Source organism: Sceloporus undulatus, chromosome 2 (genome assembly GCF_019175285.1).
Source record: "Sceloporus undulatus isolate JIND9_A2432 ecotype Alabama chromosome 2, SceUnd_v1.1, whole genome shotgun sequence".
In the NCBI taxonomy this organism is placed as follows: domain Eukaryota; kingdom Metazoa; phylum Chordata; class Lepidosauria; order Squamata; family Phrynosomatidae; genus Sceloporus; species Sceloporus undulatus.
In genome coordinates, this window is record NC_056523.1 from 110,195,560 (window position 1) to 110,202,172 (window position 6,613).

Here is a 6,613-nt window from a genome sequence, read left to right on the forward strand (position 1 = left end):
GCCATCATAACTTCTGATTCATTCTCATAACAGGCATTTTACAATCCCCCAAAAATGTGAGGGTGGAGAGCAGTGGCAGGTCAGTCTATGACTGGTGCACTACATTTGCACTGGTAAAATACAAATTTTGTAGACTTGTGCATGGCAAAGAACTGTAAATATGTTTGATGCTCAAACTGTTTCTGGCCAGTGGTCACAAAATTATACAAATGCAAAAGCTTCCGACGTCAAGGTAAAAGTATTATTAATCATATTGCATCTGTTGGCGGGGGGGGGGGGAGCTGTAATACAGATGATAAATAATCCTAATTTCACCGCAAGAAAAACATAACAAAAAGAACTAACAACATGCTATGGTACTCCACAGAGTCAGTTGCAAATATTAAAAATAAAACAGTGAGGGGGAAAGATAACAGAGTTCATTAAAGGAACAAGCAATGAGAGGTCCCATAACATCGAGAGTCTGGCTTTCAACTTCCCATTTTTTATTTAGGAACTGTAGCTCTATGCACAATAATGGTCAATTATTGGAAGGGAGGAAGGCAAGAGGATCAATACTGTAGCTATAGAAGTGATTAGCTCAACTCACAAGGAACCTAAGACTGCCACCAAAAGTCACATATGGTAAGCTACTCTTCAGATATCTTTACATAGAAGGCTACAGCACATGCTGGATAGGAAGATCACAAGAAGAACAAAGGATCAATGGGAACCTCAAACAAGCCTATGTTTAAAAACTACCACCTCCATCATTGCTGGCATAGTGAAATCAGCAGGTGCTGTCTTCTGCTTTTTACTTGCTTGCATGGAGCAGAGAAAACTGAGCAGTCTACATCACCACAGAATATTGAGCCAAGCCACTTTTTATTATATTTATGCAATCCAGCTCTGTGATCTACTGTTGAAAATGTTTATAAAGTGTGGACAATGCACCCTGTGCAGTGTTTTATTTTGCTTTTAAAATCAACACGTGATCTGAATTCTGTCAAACTAAGGCCTGTTACAGACTGCCAAAATAAAGCTGCTTGGGGTCTCTTTGGAGGTATGCTGTTTAAATGATGCATGCACCCTAAGAATCCGGAAGCTGCACCAAAGCTGCGCTCCAGTGTTTAGGAATGGAGTGTGGCTTTGGCGCGACCTCTGGACTCTTAGGACCCAGGCATCATTTAAACAGCATACCTCCAAAGAGACCCGAAGCAGCTTTATTTTGGCAGTCTGTAACAGGCCTATGGCAGGCTCTCCTCACCCCCAAATGCAAGGAGATCCACCAAACTCAAGCCATACAGAGAAGGGAATGAGGGCAACTACTCTGACTAGAAAAGGTGAACATAGTCATTTCTTGTGGCCCTTTCCAAATATTAGAAATGGAAAGGGATACTATAGGTAACTAATGTGAATCGTACAAACTTTTATTTGAAAAGGAACTAGCTTCTAGTACCGAGGGTGCATCAACATTGTAGAAATAATGCAGTTTGACACTATTTTAACTGCTGTAGCTCCATCCTGTGGAATTGGAGGATTTGTAGTTATTCAAGGTCTTTAGCCTTCTATGCCGAAGAGTGCTTGTGCCTCACAAAACTACAAATCCCAGGATTCTGTAGGATATACCCACGGCAGTTACAGTTGTGTCAAACTACATTATTTCTACAGAGCAGATGTACCCTGGGATAATGGTAAGAGATAGGAGTTGTTCTTAACTGTCCTTGAGTCAGTCCTGACTCATGGCAACTCTGTGGATGAGCCATTTCCAAACCCCTGTCCTCCACTGCTTTGCTCAGGTCATGCAAATTCTGGCTTGTGGTCCCCGGTTGAGTCTACCCATTTGGCATGTGGTCTCCCTCTCTTTTTACTACCCTCTATCTTTGTTTTTTCTAATGATGCATTTTTCCTCATGACGTGGCCAAAGTACGAGTCTCAATTTAGTGATCCTGCTTCCAGGGAGAGTTCAGGCTTGATCTGTTCTAGGACCCAGTTGTTTGTCTTTTCGGCCATCTGTGGTATTCTCAGCACTCTTTTCCAGAACCACATCTCAAATGAGTTGATAGTAGACTGACACTATAGTCCTAAACACACTGCAGAAATCATCCAGTTTGAAACAGCTTTAGCTGCCTTGGCTCAGTGCTAGGGAATCCTGGGAATTTTAATGTATTGTGGCACGACAGAGAAGGCTAAATATCTGTGGAAAACTACAGTTCCCAGAATCCCCTAGCATTCAGTCAGGGCAGTTAAAGCGGTCTCTGACTGGATTATTTCTGCAGTGTGCTTTGGGGCTATATTAAGAATGTGTTCTCTAAACTCAGGAGGGAAAACAATGAAGGTAATCAAGTCGCACTGAATGCTCTGGCTCCCCTCACGCCTGCTCTTTCGCCCCTGGGCACAGCAACAGAGTTGGCATGACTTTACACATCAAGAAAAGCGGTAGGATTAAAAGCCATGGCTGTGTTTGTCTGGAAAATCAGGATGCAAAGGAAGCCTCTTGCAGCACATTTGAGCTTAAGTGGAGGAAAGAAGCTGGTAGCATGAGCTTCCCTGGACTTGGGACCATTTCTTTTGAGGCGTGTTTATATATGCATGGGAAGGGATCTTACAGCAGATGTGAGACTAACTTCCCCTCCACACCCTCAGTAGCCCCCCAAGCCCTTAAGCCCCCCATACACTTGACAGACACAATGCAGAGGCGCCCTCCCCTTCTGCCAGGCTGACCCACTAACACACCTCCCACCCAACATGGCCGCCCCACAAGCAGCGCCCAGAGTCCCAGACCCAACACAGGCGAGTTGAAAGCGAAACCCCGCCCCTCTCCAACCCCATTGGCTGAAGGGACGCCAAGCCCCGCCGCGATTGGGCCTCCGCGCCATCACTCTCGCTCCTCAGCGGCCTCTTCTCAAGCTAGGCTGAGGCGGCATGTAAACAAACCACTTCGCTGGGGCTTCCGAAGTGGAAGGGAGCGAGGCATCCACACTGGGGAAATAACCCGGTTTGGTACCGCTTTGACTCTTTGTCTGACTCTTTGCTATGGAATTCTAGGAGTTGGAGTTTGTTGTGGGGCTCCGCTCTGGGCCCCACAACAAACTCCAACTCCCAGAATTCCAAAGCTTTGAGCCACAAGAGTTAAAGCGGATTATTTCCCCAGTGTGGATGCAGCCATATACACACGCGCCCCGGGAGGCAGAAGGCACTCCCCAAGTGCATACAGTATGGCCACACCTACTACACCTTGGCAAGCGAAGGGAGCCCTCTCTCTCTCTCCGAGGAAGCCCTGTGATAATCTCGCCTGAGTGAGTAGGAAAGGCCCACCACAAACAGCAACCTCATGTTTCCCTGCAGCCCTAGGGGAAACGAAACCCTCCCGGGCGGACATGGAGCAGCACCACACCCCCCTTTCCTCTCACATGCCTCCTCCTTCTGCTGTCCGGGAGGAATCCCAAAGCGTCCTCCATTTGTGCAGCATGGGTTCCAGTATCCCAAAGAGAGTGCTTTCAGCTCTGGTTTGGTCACGTCCTCCATCAAGAGAACGACCCAGAAGCACTCGTTCCATATTTCTATGAGTGTCCTTCGGCCTTATCTAAGCCACGTCCTCCTTCCCCCTCCCCGTGTCCTCCACCTCCACCTCCCTCTTCCTTTCCCAGCACAGGCCCTGCATATACATATCCCAACTTCGTCTTCAAAGCGCCGTCTTATTTCGATCAGGAAGCATGGGCTTCAATGTGGCCGGTAAGTGCCTCCAGCTCCTTTTACTCCTTGGCTACGAGGGCCTCCGGTGGCCCTGCACCTGCATGCCAGGGCTGCATCCACACTGGAGACATGACCCGCTTCAACTCTTTTTCCGGCTCGAGGCTCAGCCCACCACAGACTCCATCTCCCAGAACTCCATAGCCTTGGGCCAGAAGAAGAGTCAAAGCGGTGCCAAACAGGGTTATGTCTCCAGTGTGGATGCTGCCTAGGATTGCGAAAGGCACCCTCACTCACAATCATCATCATCATCATCATCATGCAAAGACTTCGGGGGCGATCTTAGGCGTGTGCAACTAACCCTTCCTTGCCAGCACAGCGTCCTTCCTCCTCCTGCTGGGCTCTCCTGCTGCCTCCACGCCCCCTTCGCAAGGAAGAAGACCAACTCTCCCTCCCTCCCTCCCCTCCTTCAACGCCCTCCGCTGGAGAAGACACACACACAGCCTGCCTTCCCTTCTCCAAACAGAGGGGCCCGGTCCAACCCCACTACAGACCCCAACGAGGTGGAGGAGCTGAGGCGCTCCTTCCCAAGAGGGCTCCCTGGGCGTCCTCCTCCCCTTTCCCTTGCTCTCCCCAGCCAAGCCAGGCATGTGACTCCCCCACCTTCCCCGCCGAGTTCCCCTTCCTTCCTTCCTTCCCTCCTCCTGCCCCCTCGGCGCCTGTCTTACCTGCCTCCGAGGCCCAGGCCGGGCGCCTCAGTGGGGGCCCCCTCTCCCTCCGAGGCTGCCTCTCTCCTTCCCGCTGCCTTGGCCCTGGCCCGGCCCCTCCATGCCGCTCTGGGGTTTGTTTTGTTTATGTCCCTTCCTGACGGGTTCCCGGAAATCGCGTGACTCGCCCCCATCACGTGGCCTTTCCGAGGAGAAAGAGGGCGGGGCCCAAGCCGAGAGGAGCGCGAGGCAGCCCAAGCGGCCAATCGGAAGGCTGCACGGAGGGACCAATCAGAGGCCCCGGAATCTGGGTGGGGCTTTTTTGCTCTTTCCTCCTCTCACGTGACCTCCTGAAGGCGGGGGGGAAGCAGAGGAGGGACAGAACGTTCTGTTCTCAAGGCAAAGCGTGCGTCAGCACTGGAGGATTAATCCAGTTTGATACCGCTTTGACTGCCACGGCTAAGAAGAGGGGATGGATTCTCTCCTTCTATTTGAACCAAAGCTGGCTTCAGTATCACACTACACTATTACAGCACTATTCAGAGAAGCATAGAATCCCACAAGGGCCCTGATCCAGTCCAACCCCCTTCTGCCATGCAGGAACTCTCAGTCAAAGCACCCCCTGTGACAGATGGCCATCCAGCCTCTCCTTAAAGACCTCTATTCCGGTGTAGCTGCTACATCAGCCTCCTGTGGGATTCTGGGTTTTGTAGTTTGGTCAGAGGCACCAGAGAAGTCTTCCTGAGAATCCTTAAAACGCCCTTCCCTAAAGGGCAAATGCCCAGCCGCCACAGGAGCCAGGCACAGCAGTTAAAAGTGGAACCAGGGGTGACCAAGTATCCTAACTGCAAAGGAAGACCTCGAGGAAAATGGAGGACCTGGCATAAGGAAAGCTAAAAACACTCGGTGTCAATGTAAATCCATGCTTCTTAGGGTGAGCAGATGGCCTCACAGCAAAGGAGGACGAGGCACCAAAATGTTCATCGTTGAAAATAAATGAAGGATGTGACCAAATAAAAGTTAACAATGCTCATATCAGTGTAGATTCATGCTTCTTGGTCATGCTAAAAACGGAAGACATTTTGGAACTCTTCCTGGACAGTAGGTTGAAATGGAGGACATGTCCTGGAAAAGGAGGACACCTGGCCACTAAGTGGGATAATAGCGCTACAGCAGTGGAGTGTGATACTGTTTAAACTGCTTTTCTGAATACTTGACTAGGCATGCGCACTTCACTCATTAGACATACCTCCTCAGATGCATGGTCTACAAAAGCCTTTGCTACAACTTTTTGCTCAGTTATGTCTCTAAGGAGCTACAAGATCCCTTTCCATACTGATATTCTCAGCATTCTTAGCTCAAGAGTTTACCACAAGAGTCCAACCATGTATGCAGTGCTTCAAGGCTTAATGCGCTCTTCTACTGGAAGGTTATCAGCTGTGGGCAACTCCAGCATGTCCAGCTGCAAGCATAGAAATCCATGTCTGGTTTAGAAGAAATGAGTATTTTGCCTGTGCATGGGGAGCTATTACTTTGTTAAAGAAAAGAATGGCTTTTGGGATGATTCACGAGGGGCAGTTTAGTTTTGGCCAGGAAAAGGGTTGTCCAGGTCAGTCTGGACCACAAAAACAGCTGGCACAGACGCTCCCAGGGCTGCACTTCACCCACTCCTTGTTCCAACCTTCGTATTTCTTCTGAGTAACTTGTTATTCAGACTATTAAAAGCACTGCATTCTTGCTTGCTGGAAAGCATGCATACATACAGAGTAAATAACATGTGTCTCTCTCTCTCTGTCTCTCTATATAAATATGGAGGGCCATAGAATGTTATTTACTGTTTCTATTTCCCTAAGCAGACAAAGGCTGTGTCTTCTGAAAAGATGAGAGCTCATAAACAGAGCACACCCTTCACATTCTTCATCCACATGACTTTTGCAGAGTGGCACTGTAACAACTGATTTTATAAATACTTATGTGTAAATGAATCTTTAAACATCTTGCACAGAACTTTCCTGTGATCTCAGACCATGGTTTTCTGCAGAGCCGTTTTGAATACGCAGTTGCAAATAAGAGTCATGCATTTATCCTAAGATTCTGTTCATGAATAGATCTAACAGATGCAAGAGTCTCCATGTGATATTTTCACACAAAATCGGTATGGCTCCCAAAAAATCAATTTTGCATTCTTAACTTTGCAGTCAGAATAAAGATTTCAAGCAACGCATTTGAACACT

At 48.5% G+C, this 6,613-nt stretch overlaps 1 protein-coding gene across 3 annotated transcripts in view; it reads right to left on the minus strand.

The window, feature by feature from the left end:
• CREBRF (CREB3 regulatory factor) overlaps window positions 1-4,554 on the minus strand; it is a 39,518-nt gene extending 34,964 nt beyond the window's left edge. For 2 of the 3 annotated variants that reach the window (XM_042450898.1, XM_042450896.1), the window contains exon 1: window positions 4,401-4,554. The gene's annotated coding sequence lies outside the window, so the exon portion shown is untranslated. Of the gene's footprint in view, window positions 1-4,033; window positions 4,097-4,400 lie in introns of those variants that run through there. The other variant, XM_042450897.1, reaches the window with a different exon arrangement.
• Window positions 4,555-6,613: the final 2,059 nt, after the last annotated feature.